This window comes from Cupressus sempervirens, chromosome 3, assembly GCF_028749045.1.
Source record: "Cupressus sempervirens isolate cs-2001-9-10 chromosome 3, ASM2874904v1, whole genome shotgun sequence".
Taxonomy (NCBI): Eukaryota; Viridiplantae; Streptophyta; class Pinopsida; order Cupressales; family Cupressaceae; genus Cupressus; species Cupressus sempervirens.
This window is the reverse complement of record NC_143120.1, coordinates 997,650,930-997,678,485: the sequence shown is the minus strand read 5'-3', so window position 1 is coordinate 997,678,485 and position 27,556 is coordinate 997,650,930.

Below are 27,556 nucleotides of genomic sequence, written 5' to 3'. Positions count from 1 at the left end.
TTTAGAAAAGCTCAAAAATTTCACATGCAATATTAAAATGAGGAAAATTTCCAACAAATTCTAAAAAGGTTGAGAATTTAAGTTTCCAACAAATCCCAAAACAAGTTTGAAGAAAATAATGGTAAGTTGTTATTTTTCATTACTACTAAAAATTTATCAATGAATAGAAGGTAACAATTTTAGTTGAAAAATAAACAATAAATAATCTATGCTTTGGTTGATTACCTATCAAAAAAAAAAAAAAGGTTGAAAAAAATAATTTATAGGAGCAAAGCCTATTATTTTAATTAATGCACATTTATTACCAAAGACATTGAAAAAATGTGTTAAATAATTTACAAATTATTCTTTGTAACTTATAATATTTATCCAATCACATAATTTGATATTAAAATTTGAAATAAATGTATTGGCTTATGATTAAATTTAACTAGCTCATTTTCATTTGTTGTTGGCTTAAAGTATCATACTATTAAAAAAAGTATTTATGTATTTGAAAAATAAAAGCATTCAATATACATCTAATATTCCTCATTGATTTAAGGCAAAAAATTAGCAAAAACCCTCTGTTAATGGGAGCCTCCTCCAAATTGTTGGTTTAAATTGAATTTTGATGGAGCTTCACAATGTAACCTTGAGAATGAAAGTCTAGGATGTATTATTTGGAATGATGGAGGAATTTGGCTGGTGAAACGTGCCAAACCCCTTACTATCATCTCCAATAACTTAGTTGAATTTGAAGCTTTGAAAGAAGGCTTGATACTAAGTCTTAAAGTAGGAATTCATAGGTTATTCATAGAAGGTGATACTCAAATTGTTCTCAATGCACTTAGCAAGAGAAACACCTTGAATTGGATATTAGATTCAAAGTTGGAGGAAGTTCTAGAAATCTTGGATAAATTTCAGGAATATGGAATAGGACACATCTACAGAGAAGGAAACAAGGAGGTTGTTTTTTTAGCCAATAAAGGTGTTGATGGTGAAGATTTTACCTCATCAAATAAAAATATAGGTTTTAGGTTTGAATAAATAAGATCCTATCTTGCTTTATTTCATGAGGCACCTCCTCAAACCATGTTCTTGATCTATATTAGGAGCTCTCTATTTTTTTCATATTACCCTTAATATACATAGTAATCCTCTTGTGTATTTATTCTAACCTTGTAACCACACTAAGTATTATTGTAATTAACCTTTATCTTTCACACTTAGTAATAGATAGGTAGATTAAGTCTTAAAGTGGGAATTCATAGAAGGTGGTAGTCAAATTGTTCTCAATGCACTTAGAAAGAGAAACATCCCGAATTGGATATTAATTCAAAGTTGGAGGAAGTTCTAGAAATCTTGGATAAATTTCAGGAATATAGAATAGGACACATCTACAAAGAAGGAAACAAGGAGGTTGATGTTTTAGCCAATGAAGGTGTTGATGGTGAAGATTTATCTCACCAAATAAAGATCTAGGTTTTAGGTTTGAATAAATTAGGTCCTATCTTGCTTTATTTTTTGAGGCACTTCCTCAAACTATGTTCTTGATCTATATTAGGATCTCTCTATCTTTTTCATATTACCCTTAATATAAATAGTAATCCTCTTGTGTACTTATCCTAACCTTGTAACCACACTACATATTATTGTAATTAACCTTAATATTTCACATTTGGTAATAGGTAGGTAGATTATATGGCCAAATCAGAGTTTTTAGACTTAAACCATCATTTCTTAGCAATCTAAACAAACTAATATACTTATTTTAAATGCATCAAAGGTAAGTTATAAAGTAAACAACCTGCATGATCCAAATTTATTCTTCAATTCTTAAAAACTTGTATGATGGAAAATATAGCAAGAGAATAGACACTACTTAAACACCCAAGACACCACTAATATTGAAAAAATGTCTAACTAAATTTAGTAGTGTAATCAATACGACTTCTTATTACCTATTCAAACAATGAAATAGACAAGTTTTACTTAATAAGGGACAACCCCAAGTCACTATCTGGAAAGATAATTTTAATAGGTTTAACAAAAAATAATTGACAGTTAGGTATTTGGAACTAAGGAAAGAATGTAGAAGAAATTAATCACTATACAATGATAAGTTATGATATAAATATCAACAAATCCAGGTTTTCTAGATCAAGAAATTTATCTATTTCCTTTTGATTACTAACAACTAATGGGTTCTTATGAGTCGTGAAATTGTATGTTAAAGGCAACAAAATGAAAAAGATGTATTCATAAAAGTAGTTAATTGATTCAAGAAACAGAGAGACTCAAGGAGAACAATTGTATTTAATAATATAATACATACAAGAAATTCATGAGATTAGAAGGAAAGAATATTTGCAGTAAAATCATGATAAAGGCTAGGAACATTAAATATTTAAGGAATTATCTTTCAATAAATTAGTAAAACTGGGATATGACCCTTTTACTTTTTTGTACTCTATATAGGACTATGGTTTTGGGCAAGATTGAAGGTTTTCTTTCTCCATTCTTTCCTACCAGTGTCCGCTTGAATATAGTCATTATAAATTATTAATTTAATATAATCTATAGGGCCTTGGCCTTTTACCTAGCAAAAAAAAGAAAAAAATACATAAGAAAATACTTTTAAAAATAAATATATAAGGAGGACAATGACAAATGAAATGTGAATATTTAAAGAGAAAATGATAGGCAGTTTCATATGTTGTTAATGAAGTACTAAAAGTTTTCTCACAACAAGAAATTAGCTCAAAAACATTCTTAATAGTCTTAAGTTTATTCCACATAGTCCATTTCTCCACCACGTATGATTGTGGGGTTTCTCCTTCCTCGCCATTTCTTCTGCATGACGATTGCCTTCTATTAGCAATGTTAAGGGAAAATTAGTTTGGAATTCGTCCCATGGAAGACCCCAGTATATCTTGCAACCCATTCCTCACAAAACATATCTACAATGGGTGGGATTGAAGGATTGTCAAATCTTTCGTATTCTAACTCTCACACAAAACCAAATAAGTGAAAATATGCAAATACAAATAAGAAGGAAAATGTGAATGTTTGCATATAGAAAACAAGGGTTTTAAGTTTTCATAGAAGAAAATACCTAGGTAAAGATACAAGAAAGGACATCAAAGATTACAATTAAAAGGGCATAAATGGATTAAAAACTTACCAGATTGAGTAACGAATTTAGAGTATGACATTTCCAAGAGGAGTTCAAGCCTTCAAACTATAGCCATAGCATCATTGCAGATGATCTTTTTAGAAACACTAAATGAAGAAATTGAAAACAATAGAGGAAACTTATGGCAACCTAAAACCAATGCGTATGGGGAAGGAAAATTCCAATTCCAAGGAATCATTTTGATAGAGCAAAGCCTACACGAGAGGTGAAAATCAAAAGAAATAAAAATAATAGAAAGAATGGTAATAAATAAGAATAAAAAGAATTTAAAAGAAATAAGAAGAAACAAAATAAATTTTAAAAAATTAAAATATGTTGGAAAATAACCCAAAATAGGAAAGAAATTGTAAAATCTCTCCCACATACAAGCCCATCGACTTAAATATTATTAATTAATTAAATTGAAGATATCTAAATTGATTTGTGTTTCTATTTCTTCATGAAAATCTTGATAACAAGATCAGACATATTTTTAAAAACAAATGTGCTATAATTATAAACCTTGATAAAGAAAATGAAGCATAACAAAAGAATCATTAATAATTTATAATAAATATACTTTTGAAATTTTATTATGTAGAATATTTCATTATGAATCAATAACTCATAATTTGAAAAAAAAATACAATCCACATTTAATGTTAGTCAAACAAATTTTTTTTGCTCCTTATAATTTTTTTTTTCACAAATTTTTATTTAAAAATATTAATATTTTAGAAGGTACTATTATGAATTAGTTCATTCTATCTATTACCAATTTAAATATCTAGCTTTATATTTTTTTAGGTTTATATATGATCTTTCTTTTAAGTTACATATAATTTGTGATCTTGTCATTTTTTTTATTGTAATGCGCATCAAAAAAAATTTACTCAGTAATAATGTATTATTTTATTAATAATTGTTAAGAAATGTACAATGCATAAAGTAAGCCTAGAAAATTCATCAAGGATCTTCCTTGAGGAAAATTACAAACAAACCAAGAACTGTTAAACTAAATGTGGAAGATCTACAACATGTCAAGAATGTTTGCAATAGGAAACACAATCCAAAAATTGACCAACCCATCTTAGAGTCATCCATGCAAAAGGTCAAAGCCAAACTAGAACCAATAGATCATCAAAGAGAGTGTAGCATGAGAGCCCTACCATTTGCCAGTCCAAAATTTTTACCTTGTATCAGAATACAAAATTTTCATCAAAATTTGATAGGATAGTTGCAATTTGATCTTCACCATGGTTCAACCCAAACCCACAACCATCCACTTGATCCCCAAAACTTTAGAAAATTGGCAAATGTTTCTCTAAACCAAAAAAGTACACCATCTCAAATTTATCCTCTCATAATTATAAAAAAACCATTAGAGGCTTCCTTAGTAGGGTTTTAACCAATCATTCCTCATCTTTCTCAAAACAAAATAGCATTTTCATTTTGAGTTTAAACTTTAACAACAAAACCAACAGAGGAAACAAAGGAACATTATGCATTACTCATGCCATGCAAGGGCCTGATAATGGATGATTTTTAAGGTCTCTCACTTTAAGCATGAGAGGTATAAAACCTCAAATCCTCTTGTCCATCATAGCATTTACCTTCCATTCAGGCCACTCTTCATCATCCCTTTGCATGTGAGGCTTTTGAATCCAAATTTGTGAGCATCGCACCATGCCTGCCCTATCATCTCGACTCTAGTGTGCCCTAAGTTTCATGAACTTCACATATTCATCTAGCACATGAATCATAGTCAATAATTTAAGCTAGTACCAACCTTCCTGCACTTAATTAAACCTCACAAGTCATTGACCTTTAGGGAATCTCCACACAAAGGGAACAAAGTTTGTTCTTTCAATTCTCTAGAGCCCTAATTTTTGTTCATCCATCCACAGGCCCACCTTTTGAGTGGAGAAATAGAGGATTTATCCCATTCCAATTCTCAAGTGGGTTAACACCAATTTTGTCATGATGTATCTAACCCTTGGTTTCTACTCGCCTAGCTGAAGTGCCCATGCCATGATCATGGAAAAAAATATGTGTTTATTCAACACTTGTTCTTTAATTCAATGAAGATCTCAACCACCACCTGCACCACCACCTTTGTGAGAAATATGTTTTGCTCTTTGAATGACATAATATTTTATTGCAAATTAAATAAGAATCAAATCTTAAGAAATTAAATTTATTATATTTTGTTTACTTAGCACTACTATATTCAAAATGAAAATGAGTGCAAAATTTCATGCAGCGAGTTGAATTACCATAATAAAAATGACTGTGGAATCACCATTGCCCAAAGTTTGCCATGATTTTTCCCAAGAAATAGTTGCTTCTCAATAAATTCCTCACACAATTCTTGTTGCAGGTAGAAAAATCATAACAATTTGTAACTTTTGATTCAGTGGAATGAATGATCCATATATTGTGGAGGAGAATTTATAATTTTGTCCTTAATAAAAAAACATTGCCTAAACTTTTCCTTTACACTTTAATTACTTTCTTATTTTCATACATACCAAAGCAATTATTAGTGTGGGAAATTTTTCTTTGGAGTATACTATATGGATAGTGTATGTAGAGTTTAAGATTTGTAGAATGAAAAAATGTTATATAGAATGAATATGCCCTTAACATTTATTCAAAAGAATCAAAGAAAACAAAATTTAGTAGAGCCTAACAAGCCCCATAATTTCTTTCCATAATCATTTCATCCTCTCACCTTGTAATTTTTTTTAATTTTAATTTTTTTTTCCCTTTTCAAAACATTTCTTGAAGCTAATTTTTTATGTTTTATAATGTGTAGAGGATTGGAGAGTTTCATTTAATATTGAACATATCCATTTATTTTATTTTTAGAATTAATTTTTAGAAAATAAGATCTACTTGCAAAGATTTTAAAATTCTTTTGTTTTAGACATCATTCTAAATTTATAAATAATTTGATAATTAAAAATTAGAAAAATGTATTTGTGATTATAAGTACAAAAGTCTATAGTTGTTCTCTAACAAGATTGATGATGAGTACATTAACGTGAGATGCAAATATTTTATTAAGATTTATAAATTTATAGATAATATCATTGAAGGTTTTTTTCCAGAAAAAATCTTAAATATATCATTATGCTTTTACTTTGTGGTGGTTGATTCTTTATTAAAAATCCAAAGAAGACAACAATGTGCTATTTTCTTTCATTATCCTTCTATTTTCTAGTGTTTTAAAAGTTGTCAATGAAGATAATAGTTTGTTTCCTATTTTTTATTTATCTTTCTAGATTAGATATTATTATTTTTTGAAATTAATTATTGGTTAATTATTATTACATGTTAAGTTTTAGTAGACTCAAACCCAAGACCTCTCAAGAGACTCACAAATTATCATTATGTTATAGACTCTTGCCTATTATTTTCAATTATTTTTTTAATTTAACAATTGAATTATACATTTATATTATTAAAAATACCAATTGCAATAGTTTATATTAATCAAAGCAATATTTACATTTTTATTCTCGAGTTTCCCTTTTTCTAAAAATTTTGAATGGTCCTTATGCAAAGACCTTTATTGTTGAAAAAATCTTTTATTTTGAAATCTTTGAATTGCTGCAAATTTGAAACAAACCAAAAATAATAAAGATAATTAAAATCTTATAAAAGAAACTAATAGTTTTATAAATTTATCAGTATCTATGGAAAATGTTAACAAACAAAATTGAAAATTGGAATAAAAACATTAAAAATAATTTGAAATTACTATAAACAATATGTGTTGGGGAAACAATACAGGAAGATTAACTTTGCAAAACTCAAGAAGAAGCCTGACGTTGCTCCCTTTGATAACCTAAAATTAGCCTTGTTGCAAAATACAAGTGCATGCACTTTCTCTTGCTTCTCTCCATCTAATATTTGAATTCAGGTTCCTAACTTCATTGCAAAAAAAAAAAAGATGACATCCTCCTCACTCTCTCAAATAAGTTAAACATGGCAACAAATCCAAACTGAGAATCCCACAAGGTATGGCTAAGCATGAGGAAGTATAAAATGCTATCAATACCATCGAAACAAGCAACACTGATTTAGCCATTCTAGAAGATATCAATCAAAATATAAGAGAAATGAATATTTGAGAAGCTTATTGTAAAAACAAACTAGTAGTTGCACTTTTTTTGTGTGCAATGATAAGCAAATAGGAGTGATATGTTTGATATAGAATAAAATTAGAGTATTATGCATGAATGCAACATAGATCAATTACATAGTATCAAAGGCTATAGTTTAGTTAGATAAGGTTAGGACTATAGTTTAATTAGGGCTACCATTAGTTAGTTATACGAGGGCTGATATTTAATCAATATCAGTCTTTCATCAATGTTACATTTTTAGCTAGGATTGAAATATGATCATGGCTTAATTATATTTAGATTAGAAATTTTAATTTTGAGGTAAGGTTTAGTTATATTTATGGTTATCTTTCAAATTGGAATAGATTAGGGTTATGATTATGATATATACTTAAAATTAATCATATAATATAAGATTAGCTTAATTTGTTTATATTGTATATAGATTAAGATTCAATTTCATTTAGCATAAGTTTTAAGGTTAGGTTTAAGGATTCATTTAGATTGTATATAGATTAAGATTCAAGTTTGTTTAGCATAAGTTTTTGGGTTAGGTTTAAGGATTCATTTATTAAGAGATCCTAATTTTTATCAAAGATGGGAGTAAACTTTGGAAGGTGCTAAAAGCTCAATTATTGTTTACTAACAAGATTAGAAATATAGGATTTCAGATTGAATTAGTATTAGAGTTAGGGTTAGATTTTGGCTTATGATTGTATTTATAATTATCTTTTTGGTTATATGTAAGATTAGGGTTAGAATTACTATTTACAATTATAAGTATATTTGTAGGCTTTAGATTGCACATTGTTTATGGTATTTGTTATTTAATTTGTAAACTTTTCAATTTACTAGTTGATATTTTATACAATTTATTTAGTGAAAGTTAATCAAACATTAATTCTCATATTTATTATATTTAATAGTAAATATATTAGACTAGCAATTGTACATTTTTGTACGCACAACGATAAGCCAATAGAATGATATATTTGATGGGGATGAAAAGATGACATAAATAATAATGAGGTTTTGATCAAATGAATAGACTTCAACATGACATAAAATATAATAGTCCGAATTTTATAAAATCAAAATGAACAAGAATATAACTTTGACAATTTTGATTATCTCGAGCTCGATATGATATTCTTGTCCCAATGCTATGTTTGCCAGATCAGGTATGGATTCAAGGAGTAAGTGGTACTGGTTTCTGCTTAAGCCTAGATTTGGGTTTGTGGGACTTGGGTTTGCTTTAGTGTTGATGGATTGGATGGGTATTTGTATATTGTTTTGGGAATATGTAAAAGTTGGTGGGGCTTATTTATAGTTTTGGTATTCAATTTTGCACATCGATATTTAAGTTGTATATATCGATGAGTTCTAACTTGTAGGTGGGTTTGCACATTGATATTAAAATTTTATATATCAATGATTTGTAACTTGTATATGGGCGACGATACTGGATTTTCTTTCTGGTTCTTTCCTAGTTGAGCCCTTGAACCAGTTTATATTATAAATATATACTATGTGGCTCATCCACTTTCGCCAAACAAAAAACAAAAATAAAAAACTTTGAGAATACATGACTGAAAGTGAAATGTTAAATTAATAGTATGGAAGAGAAAGTAACATTAACCAACTAACATGTTTAGATCTCATGTGGATATTATTTCTAAAAACATTTGTAACAATTTTATTTTAGATTTTTTGTAAAAAAAATACTATGAAAATTTGAGAGAAACTTATTATTGAAAAATAACATATTATTGATAAGCTAAAATTTGCATATCTGTGCAAATTCTCACGTACTCTTGTTCTCATTTTGGAAGATGATCTATATATGTATACATATGCAAATGATGTTGAGTTTGGCTCATTCCTATTGCCTTTGTTCTCCCTATACACACATGAATTTGACATATTTAGCCCCAACTTATCAACATAAGTATTGTAAATAGTTGGATATTATTCAATTAATTACATAAATATGCATACATAAATCCTAGTATAGTTCATATCCACCTAAGTCGAGCAGTTTGTCCTCCTAGGATTATCTTTGTGGCCATAAACTCAACCATATAGACATAGACTTGACCACCATCTTAGAAATATTTAAATTTAAAAATTAGTCAACTCAACTCTATTGTGTTTCTTCATTGAGTTGATTAAGTACACAGTTTTAAAGATGTCATGATATGTGTTAGTATTTATGACATTTAGCTCACTTTTATCATCCAATGATCTTATCCTCTATATTTTATTCACATAATTTTACATTAAATCACTTTAATTGCTATTAATATTTCAATACAATTATAAATACTTTTATCCTTTAAATATTAAAAAAGAGCTAAGAAAGTCAATATAAGTTAGGAAAATAATAAAGAGAAACTCTATATTGAGTAGGTTCAAATATAGATATAATGAACAAATCGAAAACCTAAACTTAGACTTGAAAATTTGATATCAAATAAAGTATAAATTCAATAGGTACTAGCCTGTCTCAGATGTACTTTCCACAAATGGCTCATCACAAGTTTATGTTTATGTGTAGAATTAGGGTTAGACTATGGGTTTACACAAATCTTGGTATGATGGTTAAGGATGGAAGGTTTAGCAATTAGGATTAGGGATTACCATTAAGAGTTGGGGTTAGCGTTTAACATCTAGTTTTAGTAATATGGGTAGGAATAGGGTTATGATATGAGTTTACTTCATTTTTAGAATTATGTTTAAGGTTAGAGTTTGATTAGGGTTAGCACGTAGGATAAGGGTATAGTGTTAGGATTATGATTTTTAAAACCATACTTTATCATTTAAGATTAAGAATAACAATAACCATAATTTTATTATTAATTTGAGTACCCTTTAATCATAATTTTAAATTTATGTTATCTATTATACATATTTAAATAAAATATTATTTACTAACTAAAGTTAAATTTTTACTTTGTAAGATATGACATCATTTTACTTGTAAAAACAAAATTAATATAGATTTCAAAAAATATTACTATTCTATTTTTTAGATGAAGTAAAAAATATTCTATAAATTAAACTTAATTATATTTTTAAAAAGAATTAAAATGAGTCATCACCTTTCTAAATTAATTTTGAAAACTTAATTTTTTATTTCAACAAAATCTTTCTAAATTTTAACTAAAATCTATATATATTTTTTAAAAATATTTTTCTTATTATTTCAAAATTAAAATCTTGATCATAATAGAATATTTCTATATTTCAACTATAATTTTTTTTGTAATGTATTTTAGTTTTTTTAAAGAAGTTATCAATGATTTTAAAATAACTTTTAAACCTAAAATCTAGATTTCAATAAAATCTATCTATATTATCAATAATATTTAAGAAACATTACTTATTAAAACATTGCCTATCATTCATTTTTTTTCAAATTCTATATTAAGTTAAGTTGTAATATTTTAATTTTAAAATGAAACATAAATTAGTTTTCAAATAAATAATTTTTTAATTTATAATTGACTAATATGAAAATAATAAATTAAAGTTTTATTAAATATAGATTTATGAAAAATAATGCCATCTTCCTCTATTCAACAGTGACAACTTATCAATAATTTGCAAGTTGTATAAATTTTTCAATTAACAATATGACTTTTGTTATAAAATAGATTTTCCATTTTAAGCATTGCTTTATTTTGTTCTTCATTTACTTTCATTTTTCTTTACAATCTATTAGCAAAACTTTTGATAAGTAGCTTAGTAAAATTATTCTCATTTTCAAAATATGTATTAGAAGTTTTAGCTTTCAAAATATAGCTACTACTATCAATTAGTATAGTACAATTTTCCTATATTTTCTTTGAAAAACTTTCTTTATCATTGAAAATAATTATTCAATAGGATATAAATACCTCTAGGATTTTAAAAGAAATCAACATAGAATTCAAAAAGATATGAATACCTCTAATTTTATCTTTCCAATATAGAAATCATTATACCTCAACAATGTCAACATATACAAATAGGAGAAAAATGACAACATTTCAAAGATAAATCTTGACAGAATAATATTAGAAAATTGAAATCAAATTGAGAATAACAAACAACATTATAAAAAAAATGAAAACATTAATGACCAAATTCGAATCAACTAGCTAAAATTTGAGCTTTCTACTTTGAAGAAGAGCTTGTTCTTATAAACAAAGGGTAAAAAAAATCCTTCAAATGTGGAGGTAGAAAATAGAAACTATAGTTTGAATTAGAAATTTAGATAATAAGAATAATTTGAATTAGAAATATAGAGGATATATAGAAATATTTAGAAAGTGGAAATAAAGATAAGATTTACTATCAGAAAATATAAAATCTGAGAGGGGCTAACAATTGTCTGACGAAAATTTGTCAAATCCGGGAGCAAAGCTCCCACATATAAGCCTATCGACTTAACTATTGGCTTAATAAAATTTGAGCTTTCTACTTTGAAGAAGAACTTGTTCTTATAAACAAAGGGTAAACAAAATCCTTCAAATGTGGCTATAGAAAATAGAAACTATAGTTTGAATTAGAAATTTAGATAATGAGAATAATTTGAATTAGAAATATAGAGGATATATAGAAATATTTAGAAAGTGGAAATAAAGATAAGATTTACTATCAGACAATATAAAATCTGAGAGGGGCTAACAATTTTTCAGCTAAAAATTGTCAAATCTGGAAGCAAAGCTCCCACATATAAGCCTATCGACTTAATAAATGTAATAAATAAGCATTATAGTGATTTGACACTTCTATTTTTAATTAGTTAAGATATTTTTAATTAAAATGTAAACTTATATTGTTTAAGCATTAGTAGAAAATGGAAAGAAAAAATAATAATCTACAAATAAACAACACTTCTAATCTACACTTTCCTTTTTGCATGTAAATTATTTAAATTCTACAATTAGACTAAATTAAATATATTTTTTAATTTAAAATATATCAACACCAAATTTCATAATAAGATTAAACTCTAAAATATAAATATATATAAAACCTTTCTATTTACTTTATTTTATTTAATTTTTCATTTCTCATAAAATTATTTTAGATTTAAAAATTAAAATAATTTCTAATTTTTGAAATGGATCATCAATTAATTTTAAAATAAATCTAAAATTAAAATCTACATCTATAAAGAACTCTTTCTAAAAATCTTTTTAATTTTTTTCTTAGATTTTCAATTTCATAGTTTAAAATTATTTATAGTTATCAATTAATTTTATAAAAAGTTCAAAACTAAAATTTAAATAGAAATTAAAGATTTCTCTAAATATATGAACAATAACAAAATAAAATAAAATTATGTAAACACAATTTTTTCTTGATTGATAAGAGATCAAAGTATGTAAACACAATTTAAAACTATAATTTAATAGTAATTATTAATTTTTACAAATACAAAAATAACTATAAAAATTAGAAACTAGATTTAAAAAATGAAAAGTTTGTAAAAATATTGTTTGATATATATATATATATATATATATATATATTCTTACAAAGTTAATAAAAGATAATTATCAGCTAAAAATCTTACAACTTTTTTGACAATAAAATGGATTTTCAATATTTAAAATGTATGAATTTAATAAGAACATATTATATAGATTTAAGAAGAGTCTTACAACTTTTCCAACAACAAATACCATTTCACAAAACTATCCACTTAACAAGGGGTGCAAGAAAATTCCTCCTTTTAGTGTGTGATGGGTTTTGAGGTAAGAGTCAAATCAAATTATACATATAGAATTTTGAACATTTAGTGATGATGACATATTCGTAACTACAAGCTTACTAAATATTGTACATAGATTAAGTGCATACAAAATTTGATTTGGTGAAGGAAAGATTGCATATTGTTTCTCCTTTGTGTGGTTTTCAATTACATTAAGTGTTGATTGATTTTAAATTTATATCCAATAATATCATAAAGGTTAAGTCACTTTTGCACAACTTAGAACTCGGTTGAATGTTTCAATTTGGGATGCAAAATAAACTATACATATTTTTGTTAGAAGTATTTTTCATATTCTTACATCTTTAGAATGTAAATTAACTATTACATTAATCTTTAAATTTAAATTTACAACTAATAAATAATAAATGATTTAAACATAAAACAATAGATAATGATAAGAGTAAAAAAAAATATTTTATTATGGAGTTGTATAATATATTAAAATTTAATTTATAATATTTTCTTATTAGAAATGTTAGTTAAAAATTTAGATCATCAATAGTTAACACTGTTCACATATTTATATATTTAAAAATAAAAATACTAAAAAATTAAGAAATAAATAAAGTTGAAAAATATTATAGTATTTTTATCTATTTTTATAATATTGTTAAAATATTTTATATTTTTCAAAGTAATTTTATTTATTTTTCGTGGTGAATTGTATGTGGCAAAATTGAAGATGAGATAGGATTGATTGAGATGAGAATATGCAAAAGAAAAAGAAGTAATTAAGCTCTTTTAATGATCTTGTACCTTAGGTAATAAATTGCATTAAATGATGATATGATATTATTTTTCTAGTTAAAGTTTAAAAATACTAATTTTTTCATTGCCTTTTTTTGAGAATAGCCAATAGAAATTTAAATAAAAAGCATTATTTATATATTTGTTGCCCAAGTTTTAGTTCATATCTTTTTGCTCTAGGGTTTTGAGTCAAGTCAAGTGTCAATGTCTTGAGTCTGAGTCTAGATTGCCCATAGGATGGCCTTTCTTCTCATCATTCCTTTGAGCTAACCTGATGCAGGTAATCATATGAGCAATGCACCAATCTAATGGCTAGGTGATTAGGTTTTGGAGGGTTTTTTATGTGTTTCCCTAATGAGAAGAAGGTCTGGATATTTTATTGATTCATCTTTCTTTGTTCCTAATCATGTTGAAGATAAGGATTCATGTTGTGTAATAGTTTTTCATGGAAGATATTGCAAATGATCAAGATCGAATGCAAGAGAAGCATATAAATCATTAGAAATTGTGAAAGAACTCAGTCAAAGGTGGTATGACTCTTGTTACAATGAAATCGATAGCTTATATTTAATCTACACATCTACATTGCAAAGTTGACAAGTCAAATGGCTCAAAGACTAAATCCAGATCATTGGATGAAGACCAGATCGACAGATGATGTTTGAAAGATGGAATTATAAGTATTCAATAATGAATCTCCTCAACTGTCAAATCTTAAAAAGATCCATGCTTGTTATTATGTCACTATGGAGAGTTACGTGAAGAATAATCATGGTGACATAGCAACGAGTTGACATTTGTCCGTGGGACCCAATTGAGGGTAAGATTGCCAGAAGAATCATCACCATAGATCAAACTTGAGATCAAGGGTTGTCATTATATTGCCATGGAAATTTGCTCGATTGTTAATCATAGCAACATAACAACAGTTCAATACGTGTCCTAATGGGCCCACAATATTCCACGAAGTAAAGTAGTCCAATGTCAAATTCTCCAAGCAATGGAATAGTGCCATCTATTTGCTACAATGTGCATAGTTGGAAAGCAGACCCACACTGTGAAACAAACAAAGATTTAAGATCTTCTATTGCCATCATCAGATCTTAAAAGATCTATGATTGTCATTATGTCACTTTCAAAAGATGCAAGAAAGATAACTAAAGTGACATAACGATAATTCAACGTGTGTACACAAAGGGACCCATGGAGGAAAGTGAAAAGGGAGAAACAAAGGAAGTTATAATAATTTAATATTGACCGTTGATTTGAGATCAACAATGGAAATTCAAAGCTCCAGTGACCATTATAATATGAATTATATAGACTTAGTGTCAAACAACAAAATATGAAGAATTAAAGATTTTTATAGGATTTTCTGAAGTTGCAGGAAGATAAACATTCATCGTATGTTTTTAGAAATACCATGGGTCCAGAATCATCGATAGAAAAGATGCCATGTGTTCATACCATTGGATAATTTCATATTTTATTCTCTTTTCTATTTTGTGACTGTTGCTCTATTGAACCGAGGGATGATAGAAAACTATAAATGTAATCTCATTTGACAATACAAAGGCCATAAAACTTGATGGTAAATTGGTTTTGTAATTCCATTTACCCCATTTGCTTGTCATGTTTTGTTGCCCACGTATAGATTAGTTTTGCATTAAGAGTTGAAAGACAATCATATGTGATTCTATGATAATCATATGGATTCCATTTCATTTTGGTAATTACAATAAAGGTGATTCCATTTACTTTCTTCATATATGGTTATGTTCCCTCTCTTGTTGGTTTCATAACATGTTAGATAGTTTCACTGGGAAGTGAAAGATAAATGTGTATGAATCTATTAGTTACTTGGTGGATTCCATTTCATTCAAGTCTGGTAGTTTTAAAAAATTCCACTTGTCTTCATATGCATTTCTTCTTCCATTTCTCTTTTGCATTTAGATGGTTAATCTACATTTAGAATAGAAGTAAGAGTCATAAATCTCAAGATAATCTACTACAGTCATTCCATTGGGTGTGATAGGTTATTCAATGTATATTTTTCCTAAATTTTTTGTGTCTACAAATAATTTGGTTATCCTTTACTGCTCTTGGGTTAAGAGCTTATAATGTCAAAACTTCTAATCTCATAAAAACATATTCATTGCATATCATAGCAAATTGTGAGGTAAATGTACCTAGTAATTCAGAGGGAAATGATAGAATACATACACTAACCCATTTGTTGGTAAATATCCTTTTGTCTCTCCAAAACATTGGGTATTAGAGAGTCAGGTTATAAAATATAATAGGAGGACAAACTATTAACCAACACTTTTTGGCCACTTTGCTGGGGATTTCAAGTGAAAGCTTTGAAGAATTTCTCTTCATATTACTTTGCACTCTAATTTCATATATTTGAGTTGCAAATAAGGTCTTGTGGAAGTTAGGTGTTTTCCATAAGAACTTGATACCAATTTTATAGCCTCAACCTATTGAAGAGAAAAAGCAAATTCAAAGTTGAAGATTAGTAAAGTTTCCTTGATCACCAGGATGAAGGTAAACTTTAAAAACACTATTTTATAAAATATTTGATACATCATGGATCCCAAATATACCAAGAGTGCTAAAGAAAGAGGAAAGATTGACCCAATATACGAAGAGCTCAAGAAGGCCAACTTTCCTATCCTAAAAGATCTTTGTAGAAGAGGAAGAGCACATGCAAGGGAGTTTGTGACTAAACAACTCCAAGATACTCACTTGTCTGTGGTTGTTCCTCCTAATAGAACATGGAGAAGTCAATATTATTTTCCTCCTATTGTTAGGACCTCTATTCCTCCTACTTTTGATGCTTTGTTGTTGATTGGTGCAACACTTCTAGTTTTTGTTACTTTTCAGACAAACCAGAATATTATACCAGTAGCTATGGAACTTCCTTGGGGAAATTCTATTGGTCCTCTCGCCCTTGGAACAAATAATGATTTTCCAAGAGCATCAAGAAAGAACTTTCCAAAATTTAATGGTGATGGTACCATCTCTATAGAACAACACCTAAGTGCTTTCCATAAAGCTTGTGGTGTAGTAAATCCTCAACATGAGGATGTGGCTGTCAGAATGCTTGTAGATACACTTGTAGACAATATTGTTTATTGGTTTCAAGACCTACTTGTAGGATGCATCCCAAATTGGGATACTATGAAACAAAGGTTTGAGGAACATTACAAAAGTACATAAGATGCACAAGTATTGTTGTTGCAATTGGTAGAGATAAAGAAAGAATCATCAGTTTCTATGAGAGATTTTAATGAAAGGTTCAATAAACTCATCAAAAGAATACCTATTGCAAGTGCATCTAAAAATTATAATAAGAAGACTTTCTACATTAGCTCTATGCCTCTTGATCTGGGACATCAAATTAGAAGAGAAAATGTAGCAAACTTACAAGCTGCTCAGACACTAGCTATAGAGATGGAGGATGACATGATAGCATTTGGTAAGTGGAAAAGAGAATTCCAATCTAGAACCATGAGTAATACAACTAGTATTTCAAACAATACAAAAGCCATGCTTCAAAAATTGTCTAATGAGCTCATTTCATTGAAGAAACAAATCAATAGGCCTGCTCATTCTTTCCATCAACCTCATCAAGAAGGTTGTAGAAACCCAAGTGGAGGTAAAACATTGTAAATTCCACCTATTCAAAAAAGATTAGCAATTGATCCTGCACCAAAAAGACAAAATATGTGTGCTTTTCATTTAAGGGCAAATCATGATGGAGATACATGTGTTGATATGATCAAATATAGGCAGATGGTGGATAATAAAGACCAATCAATTGAAAATCCTAAAAGTGAGGATGATCATACTCCTCGTGGTGACTCTGAAAGCTATTTCATAGAGTATGAATAAGATTCAGAGGTAGGAGGTGACTGTGTTGTAACTAGAGAAGGAACTCAATTAACAATAATGACTAGAGGTCAAAAGAATAGAAATCAAACCAACAATTCAGTTCTTGTCAAAAATAATGCACCATCAAAAAAAGTCGATAAAGATAGTGGCATAGTAATTTCAACTGCACAAAAGGAGCACAAAGGTAAGTCATCTAATTCCTTTGACATCAAACAATATTGTGAAGAGGTCAAAATTTAGATATCTCCATTAGATTACTTGAAGTCTAATCCTAATCAATTGCAAAGATTAGTTGAGCATTGTAATAATAAGGATGGGGGTCATGTTAATATTAATGCTAATGTTGATCATCACAATAAAGCTAGCATTAGTGGAACTTCTTTGACCAATGAAGAATTTGCACTCCCTAAGTTGTTTAAAGAAGAAGAACCTGTTTTCTTAGCCACATGCCCAAATCAAAAACCAGATCCCTTCTGCATTTCCTTGTTTATCAATGGAAATAGATTGAGTAACTGCATCATAGATTTAGGAGCCTCTGATAATGTAATGCCTACTTCAGTAGCAAAAGCTTTAGGACTTCCATTGACTAAAACTTTTGGTAGATGTTATTCAATGGATGCAAAACAATTGCCCTTGCCTAGACAGATAAAAGATGCTCAAGTTGCCCTTGCTGCCTATCCTTCCAAAAGGCTAAAACTCATTATTCTAGTGACAGATATCCTTGCAAGTTATGGCATGCTCCTAAGTATAAGTTTCTGCAAAGACATGGTGGGAGAGATAAAACTAGACTTGGTCTTGTGCCACTATCCAAGTTGGAGATAAAAAGGTGAAGCTAGAACCAAAATAAAAGGCAAAATTCACTGTCTTGAAATCAGATGATCCTAGATCTCAAATCTTGTATCATGAAATGCAGTTTGGTAATTATATGTTGTTCTCTGACACCCCTAATATTTCAAAAGAATCATAAAAAACTAAAGGTGATCAGTTGTAGACTTTAGAATTTGATGGTTGTTGTGCTAATGTTGGTTCAAGTGCAAGAGTAGTGTTGACATCACCTAGTGGGGAAATGACTTTCTTGGCTTATAAGTTAGATTTCAAAAATATTAACAATGTTGCAGAGTATGAATCCTTTCTCCTTGGTATAATTGTAGCAAAACAAAAAGGAATTAAGATACTCAAAGCTCAAGGAGATGCATAATTGGTGGTGAGACAAGTCAAAAACCAATATGCAGTAAAGAACTCAAGATTGAGGAACTATCATAATAAGGTGTGGGATGAAATTGAGGGTTTAGATGCTTTTTCAATTATATCAATACCGAGGGAATTCAATTCAAGAGGTAATTCTTTGGCAATCTTTGCATCATTTCTCTTACCACATCCTAATTTCAAAGATCAAATCTATAAAGTAGAAGTTCTATTTAGGCCCAATGTCCCTAATAATGAAGATTCTTGGTAGGTGTTTGAAGATGACAAGCACATACAATAATTCATTGAAGGGGAAGAATCTTTTGCAGGATTGTATTTTGAAGGAAGCATTAATGCAAGTGGTGATTCTAATCCAGGTGGATCCAAAGAACTTGAAAAATTTACGGTTTCAGAATCTCACAAAATCAATATCAGTGACTAGAGCTTGTTGATACGATCCTTACACATTTTGAATCATGTCAAAAGGAGATCATGGTGACAAGTTATGCTTGATCAAAATTAAAGTCAAATTAGCAAACCAAGGGTTTGACTTAATAAAAAAAGAGGTGAATTTGATCATATTGAAAGTGGCCAACAATGGGTTTCAAATTAAAGATCCCATCAAGAGCTTCCAATGGTGTTCGTTTCATCAAAAACGAAGGTCCTATGAGAAAGTTATGACAACTTAAAGTTTGCAAGACAAAAGCTAATTTTGATGACATCATAAATCTAGTCACCATGCTGATGTTGAAAAAGAAAAAAGTAATCCCCCTAAGTTTACTTACCACTAAACCATTTTTTATTTAATAAAATGGTGGAAGTTTACTTTATTTCCAAAAAAAAAATTATGAAATTTAAAAGAAAATCTCCTCAAAATATAAACAAATAATTTAAAAAAATCCTAAACTTATCCATCCAAAAGGGATTTGTTTATTTTATATGACTTATAATTTATAAGAGCCAAAAGGAGGTTTTCATATGGTCTAATATTTGCTAATTTGTTATGGTAAAATGGGAAAATGGTTATTATTTGGTTATTTGGTTTTAGACCAAATATGACCAATTTTTATGTATAAAAGAGGAGTTAGTCTCCTTTAGAAGACAATTAGACTTGGGAGAATAAATCAGAGTTTGGGAATGAATTAGTTCTTGGGAAAGAAACTAGACCTAATGAAGGTATAGTCTTAGAGAATTTTTTGAGAGAGAATTTTCGTAAAGGAAGGAATAAATTTTCCTTGTGAGTGAATTTGTAAGCACAAAGGCATTGTGTATTGCCTTCAAGTGCATAGAAGAGATTGTGAATGCTCGAAGATTGGATTATATAACAAAGTGTTTTTTTTGGCAGAATTAATAAAGCAGTCCCCCAATTGAGAAGTGGACCTGGAGACGTAGTCCTCCCCGAATGAACTCCGCATCAAATTGTTTGTATCTCCTTATTCTCTTTCTTATTCTCTCATCCATTTAAGTTTCTTTTATATTATTCTCTTTTATGTATATTAAACACATTATTTAATTAAGTGTTTAAGCATTATTTTTCTTGTAATTTCAACAATTTAAAATACATACCACGCAATTACTGCCTAGATCAAGGATTAAATTTGTATTTGGATCAAAGTTATAAAACTTGTAAATCCTAGTTTACAAATCAGATTCAGTGACAGTTGACAAAAGGAAAACAGAGCTTGATATGATTCAATTGAAAGGTAATAAGATTCCACCTCATGTAATTTCTTTAGAAAAGTTATTTGATAGGCATGATGTATACTTAAAGAGAGCTATAAATAAAAATGAAAAAATCTGTGGTGAATATGATGGAATCAATACAGGGACATAAATCAGCCCAAAAATGATAAACATAAGAAAGTGTTGTACACCAGAGGAAAGGATGGAGATCAGGAAATTACTCATTGAATTTCAAGATGTATTTGCTTGGAGCTATGAAGACCTTAAAATGTTTATGGGTGGAAAGTTCAAACATGAAATTCCTCTTAAACTAGAAGCAACACCATTTAGGTAGAAACAAATAAACTATAACCCTATAGTTTAAGGAGCAATCTTCAAGGAGATTGACAAAATGTTACAGGCTAGGATTATATATCCTATTCATCATTCTACTTAGGTTGCTAATATTGTGCTAGTGAGGAAGAAGAATGGAGAGACAATAATTTTTGTAGATTTTAGAAATCTAAATCAAGCCTCACTCAAAGATAATTTTGCTCTCCCTAATATGGATAATCTCTTATAAACTATTGCAGGGTCAGAAATGATGTCCATGTTAGATCTTTTTTCAGGATATAATCATATTTAGGTAGATGAAGTAGATCAGTTCAAAACTGCATTTACCACACCATGGGGTACTTTTTCCTACAATAGAATGCCTTTTGGCTTAATTAATGTAGGTGCAACCTTTCAATGTGGTATGAATTTGGTCTTTGGTGATTTGAAAGATAGAATCATTATCACATATCTTGATGATTTGATAGTCTTTTCTAAGAAGAGAAAAGATCATATCAAAGATCTAGAAAAAGTGCTAGAAAGATGTAGAGATCATGGTGTCTCACTAAATCCAAAGAAGTCAGTAGTTTGTCTGACAGAAGGCAAAATGCTTGGTCATATTATGTCTAAAGGAGTGAAGATTGATCCAGACAAAGTTAAAGCTATCCAAAAATTAAGTCTTGCATTGAGTAAAACTGGAGTGAAGTCCTTCTTTGGCTAGGTAAACTTCCTGAGGAGATTTGTGCTTGATTTCTCTAAAATTGTTAGATGTATAATTGATATGATGAAAGGTAATAAAACTTACAAATGGAGTGGCACTAGGAAAAAGGCTTTTGGGTATGTGCAGGATCATGGTCAACCAAACTATGGCCTTAAGTGGCAGTGAAAAGCCAACAAATCAGGGTTATGTCAACTTGACAAAGAATTTTAAAGTGGTTCTGGACTTATACCAAAAAGTTGTAAGAAAATAATTTGTAGGAAATTGAATGTATTTTATAAACTACTAGGCCTTATCTGGAGAAAAAAAATTTGATTGGTCAAAAGTTTGGATTTTAATGCAGTACTACAAAAATTTCAGGGCAAAAATAAAAAGTAGGTGTATGTCTGACCACCTTAATCAAAATCAAATGATAATATTTTTTAATATAATTATAGATATAAAAACTAAACTCATGTCTGGATGTGACGCATATTTTTGGGTATTTTTATTCCAAATAAATAATTAAATATGAATTTTCTAATAAAAAATTTTTAGAATAAAAAAACTCTTGTGTCTGACCACCTTAACTAATTGAAAACTTTACCAATTTTTTTTTTAATTTTTTTTTCTTATACTAGGCAAAGCATAGAATGTAATGCAACTTTTGGATTTCAAAAATGTTATACCGTTTGAAAGTTATAGCTATTTTTCAATCAGTATGTCAATCAGCACTTTACGATCATCTTCATTGAAAATTAACTAATAAATACTTATTGAACTTAGAATTTGACAGCAATTATATGGATGGAATCTTGAGAGTGTTATTAAAATACATTTTTCATTTCATTCAATTTTGACAAAAATTATATTGTCAAATGGCTACTCGAAGTCTGAGTGTCAATGAAACCCTTCTCAAACACATTTTTTGGGTTGACCAAATAGGTTTGGTAAATACCAAGCCTAATCAGATACCCAATTTCAAATCAGGTATCTGATTACAAATCGAATACCCGATATGAAATCAAGTATCTGAATTTTTCAGTTGGGAGGGAAACCACCCATATTGGAAATTTTAGAGAGAAATTTTAAAGGGAAACAAAAATTTGGGAAGTGTGGGCATTATTATTATTATTATTACATATGATTATGATTATGATTATTATTATTAACTATTATTATTATATATAGTAATATGTATGATTATTATGATTATTATTATTAAATATAATATAGCTATAAATATAATTATTATTATAACTAAATATAATATAGTAATATATATGATAAATATTATTATTATTAAATATATAGTAATATTATATGATTATTATTATAATATATATATATATAATATCTAGTAATATATATGATTATTATTGTTATATAATCTAGCAATATATTATTATTATATTAAAATATACAGTATTATATAATTATTAAATATAATATTGTCATGAAATGCATTGGAAGGGGTCATAAGTTAACCTATGACCCCTCTCAATGCATTTCATGACAACATATATCCCTAGGGCCCCTAGTGACACCTTTCGACACATTCCCAATGGGTCCCTAGTGGCCCTAGTGTTGGATACAATTAAGTAATTGTGTATTGTCTTTGATGTTACACAAATGCCATATCAGTTATCAGACAGAGTCTACCGAGCTCAGTCGGTCAGTAAAGCCTTTTGCAGTATATACCGAGCGTTCCTGTATGTCACACGGTGAGTTAGTGTTAACCAAGTTCGCACGGTAAGCTAAGGAAAGTTTAGTTCTTACCGAGATCACTCGGGTATCAAAGGATTTTGTAGCGGACGGTTAGTGTTAACCGAGTTCGCACGGTAAGCTAATGAAAGCTTAGTTTTCACCGAGCTCACTCGGTAGTCGAAGACAGCTTTTACCGAGTCTAGTCGGTTTCCAAAGGGAGTGGCAGGTTTACCGAATTCCCCGGTAATTGTAGTTTTTACCGAGTTCTGCCGGTTAACACAGGAAGCAATTTTTTTTTGTTCTGTATTGACCGAGCAGCGTCTGCCAGTGAAGAATTTTGTTTTGATTGTTAGTTCAAGCCGACTTTGGAATATGTTTTGTCAAGTTGGTTGGGCCGACCTGGTATTATGTATAGTATATAAAGAGGTGCTCAAGATGCGGAAAAGTGTGGAATAGAGAATGTATACGGATAGTGCAAGGAAGTGCAAGGAAGAGACTTGTGCGTGCCTAAGCAGAGTTGAGCAGAGGGAAATCTTGGAGCTGCAAAGATATATTTAATCAGTAAGGATCTTGTGGAGCTAAACTGAGATCTGTATTCAGCAAGATAAGTTGCATATATTTTCAGATCATTCATTGTTGCTCTCTAACCATTGTAACAGTGATTCCAAAATCTCCTAACAGAGTTGGTTTAACAGCCATTCCATAAATCCTTTAACAGGGTGGCAATTCAGTTGAATTGTTTTAAAGACCTCTTACAAGGCCACTCCTAACAGGGTGATTAAATCCTCTAACAAGGTCACACCTAACAATGTGTTTTGTAACCTTTAACAGGGTTGGCTCCTAACAGGGCTCACTTCAGAAGAGTGAAAATTGGTGACTAGTTGCTGGTGGTTTTTCCCATATTGGGTTTCCACGTAAATCTGGTGTCTATTGTGTTCATGATTACTTTCTTTTGCATGGTCGCTTATTTCAGTAAATGCTTAATAAATTAACTAAACATCTATCAAGTTTTAAGCAGTAATTTATGTGTTTACCGAGTAGCAGCAGCAACTAAGTTTAAGGCATCTTTGGGACTGTTGAATTTATTTTTGTGGTAACTGATTCACCCCTCCCCTCTCAGTTACCCCATCTTCATTTTCCAACAATTGGTATCAAAGCTTTTGGTGCTTGCAAGAGGAGATTTCAAAGATCTAAGCCCAAGATCAAGATGTCTTACAAGAGGGAAATCCCAAGGCTTAACCGAAACAACTTCTCAGCATGGCAAGGATTAATGAGACTTCATCTAGCTTCCATTGGTGACACTGGTCTGAAATATCTTGATGAGGAATATGTAGAACCATCAGGTACATTATCAGTCAATGACATTGCTATAAAGAAGACTCATAACATTATGATGATTGATATTGCATCTGCCTTGAGTTATGAAGAGTTTGATGATGTTAAGGACTGCACTACTGCCTATGAAATGTGGAAAAGACTGAAAGAGATCTATGGTGGAGATGACAATGTCAGAAGAGCCAAAGCTGAAAGTCTGAGAGGACAGTTCGATCAGATGAAAATGAAAGAAGATGAAAACATTGCCAAATATGTTGAAAGAATTAAAGCATGTGTCAGTGCTATCAAAGCTTCTGGAGGAAGTATCAGTGAAGAGACAGTCATAAGTAAAGTTCTTAGAACTCTACTTCTAGTTTATGCCATCAAGGTATCAGCCATTCAAGAAAGAAGGTGTGAGGCCAATCACAGGATAAACCTAGAGGCCATAGTTGGAAGATTGACAGCATTTGAACTAGATAATTTTGACAATTATGTTCCAGCTGCAAAGAACATTGAGTCTGCATTTGAAGCCAAGCTTTCACTCAAGGACAAAGGCAAGAAGAAGAAGGAATCTCAGTCAGAGAGTGAAGATCAATCAGATCAGAGTTCTGACAGTGACCTTGAAGTAATTGAAGCTCTACTTGCAAAGAAATATTCAAGAGGAAGAGGTAAATACAAAGGTAAAGTACCCCTAATCTGCTTTTCATGTGAAGAAGTCGGTCATATTGCTGCAAGGTGTCCAAACAAGAAAGACAAAGATGAAAAGAAAGATAATAAATGGAACAGTAAGAAAGATCTCAAATCATTTAAAGATAAAAGTAAGAAATCATGTTTTATGGCTAAAGATTCTAATGATTCTACTGATGAAGAAGAGGATGAGATTGTTTACATTGCTGTAAAAGATGAATCTGACAATGAAGAAATGGCACTCATCTCTCACATAAGTAAGAATGATACATGGATCATTGATAGTGGCTGCTCACATCATATGACTGGAGATAAAACAAAGTTTGATCAATTTGAAGAGTATGATGGTGGCAGTGTAAGATTTGGAAACAATGAACCTTGTTGCATCAAAGGAAAAAGAAGAATCACTCTAACCCAGGAACTTGTATGTGATAATGCTTATTGGGTAGAAGGCCTAAAGCACAATTTGTTGAGTGTGGTACAGTTACTCAACAATGGACTCAAAGTAGAATTCATCCAAGGCAAAGCAAGACTGCTGAACGGTAAAGGAAAGCTGATTGGATCTGGTACTCAAACTAAAGGTAACTTGTTCTATCTTGAACTTGGTGAACATTCATGTTTTATTGCTCAAGTAGAAGAGAGTTGGTTATGGCATAAAAGGTTATGTCATGTGAATTTTGACAATTTGGTAAAGATAAGCAAATTCAAGAAAGTGAGAGGCATTCCTGATTTAAAGAAACCAGAGGTTGGTTTATGCAAGAATTGTCAAATTGGAAAGATGGGTAAGTCTAGTTTCAAAAGCAAAAATTATCAGTCTGAAGATTTATTAGAAATTGTGCATACTGACTTATGTGGACCTATTGGAACTGAAAGCTATACTGGTGAAAAATATTTTATTCATTTTGTTGATGATTATTCAAGAATGATGACCGTCATGTACCTAAGGAACAAATCAGATGCATTTGAAAAGTTCAAATGGTATTTGGAAAGAGTAGAAAAAGAAACAGGGAAAAGATTGAAATGCCTAAGGTCAGACAGAGGTGGTGAATTTATTTCACATGAATTCAATAACTTTTGTATTGAAAGAGGAATCAAAAGACAGGTTTCAGCACCAGGTACTCCTGAACAAAATGGCATAGCTGAAAGAAGGAACAGATCCATCATGGATTGTGCAAGAACCTTGATGATAGAAAAGAATGTTGCTATCAAATACTGGAAGGAGGCTATCAGTACAGCAGTTCATACCTTAAACCGGGTACAGTTGAAAAAAGACTCATTCAAAACTCCTTATGAATTATGGTATGGCTATAAACCCAATGTAAGTTATCTGAAAGTATTTGGAAGCAAATGTTATATCTTGAAAGAATCTAGAAAAGGTAAATTTGATGTAAAAGGTGATGAAGGTATATTTCTTGGATACTCATGCAAGAGTAAAGCATATAGATGCTTGAACTTATCTACTCACAAAGTCATAGAAAGTATACATGTGAAAGTTGATGAGTTTGCAGAAAAGACTGAAGAAGAAAGCAGAAGAGAACCAGAAGATTACAAAAGATTCGTCTTCAGTGAACCGGATATAATATCAACTGCATCTGAGAATCAGAAACCTTCTTCTACCGAGTCATCACTAACCGAGTTGCAGGAAACATCTACCGAGCCAACATCTACCGAGCCAACGTCTACCGAGTCAGAGAATACTGAGTTAGAGATTACCGAGCCAGAGGTAACCGAGCATGTGCATACCGAGCCAGACCAAACCGAGCATGAAGGTGAAATGCAAGAAGATAACGACAAGATTCATCCAAAAGGAAAAGAACCTGTTCTAGCCAAGTATGTCAGGAGACATCATTCAGCAGATCAGATCATTGGAAATAAATCTGAAGGAACCATCACAAGAAGTAAGTTGAAAGGTACTTGTTTACTTGCTGATTTTGAACCTAGAACTGTCAAGGATGCATTAGAAAATGATAATTGGATTGAAGCAATGAATGAAGAAATAGAGCAGATGGAGAAAAACAAGACATGGACTCTTGTACCCAGGCCTAAAGACAAAAATGTAATCGGTACAAAGTGGGTTTTCAGAAATAAGTTGGATGAAAATGGTAAAGTATCAAGAAACAAAGCTAGATTAGTGTGCAAAGGATATTCTCAAGAGGAAGGCATAGATTATGGAGAAACTTTTGCTCCCGTTGCTAGATTGGAAGGTGTTAGAACCTTATTAGCATATGCTACTTACAAAGGATTTAAAGTTTATCAGATGGATGTCA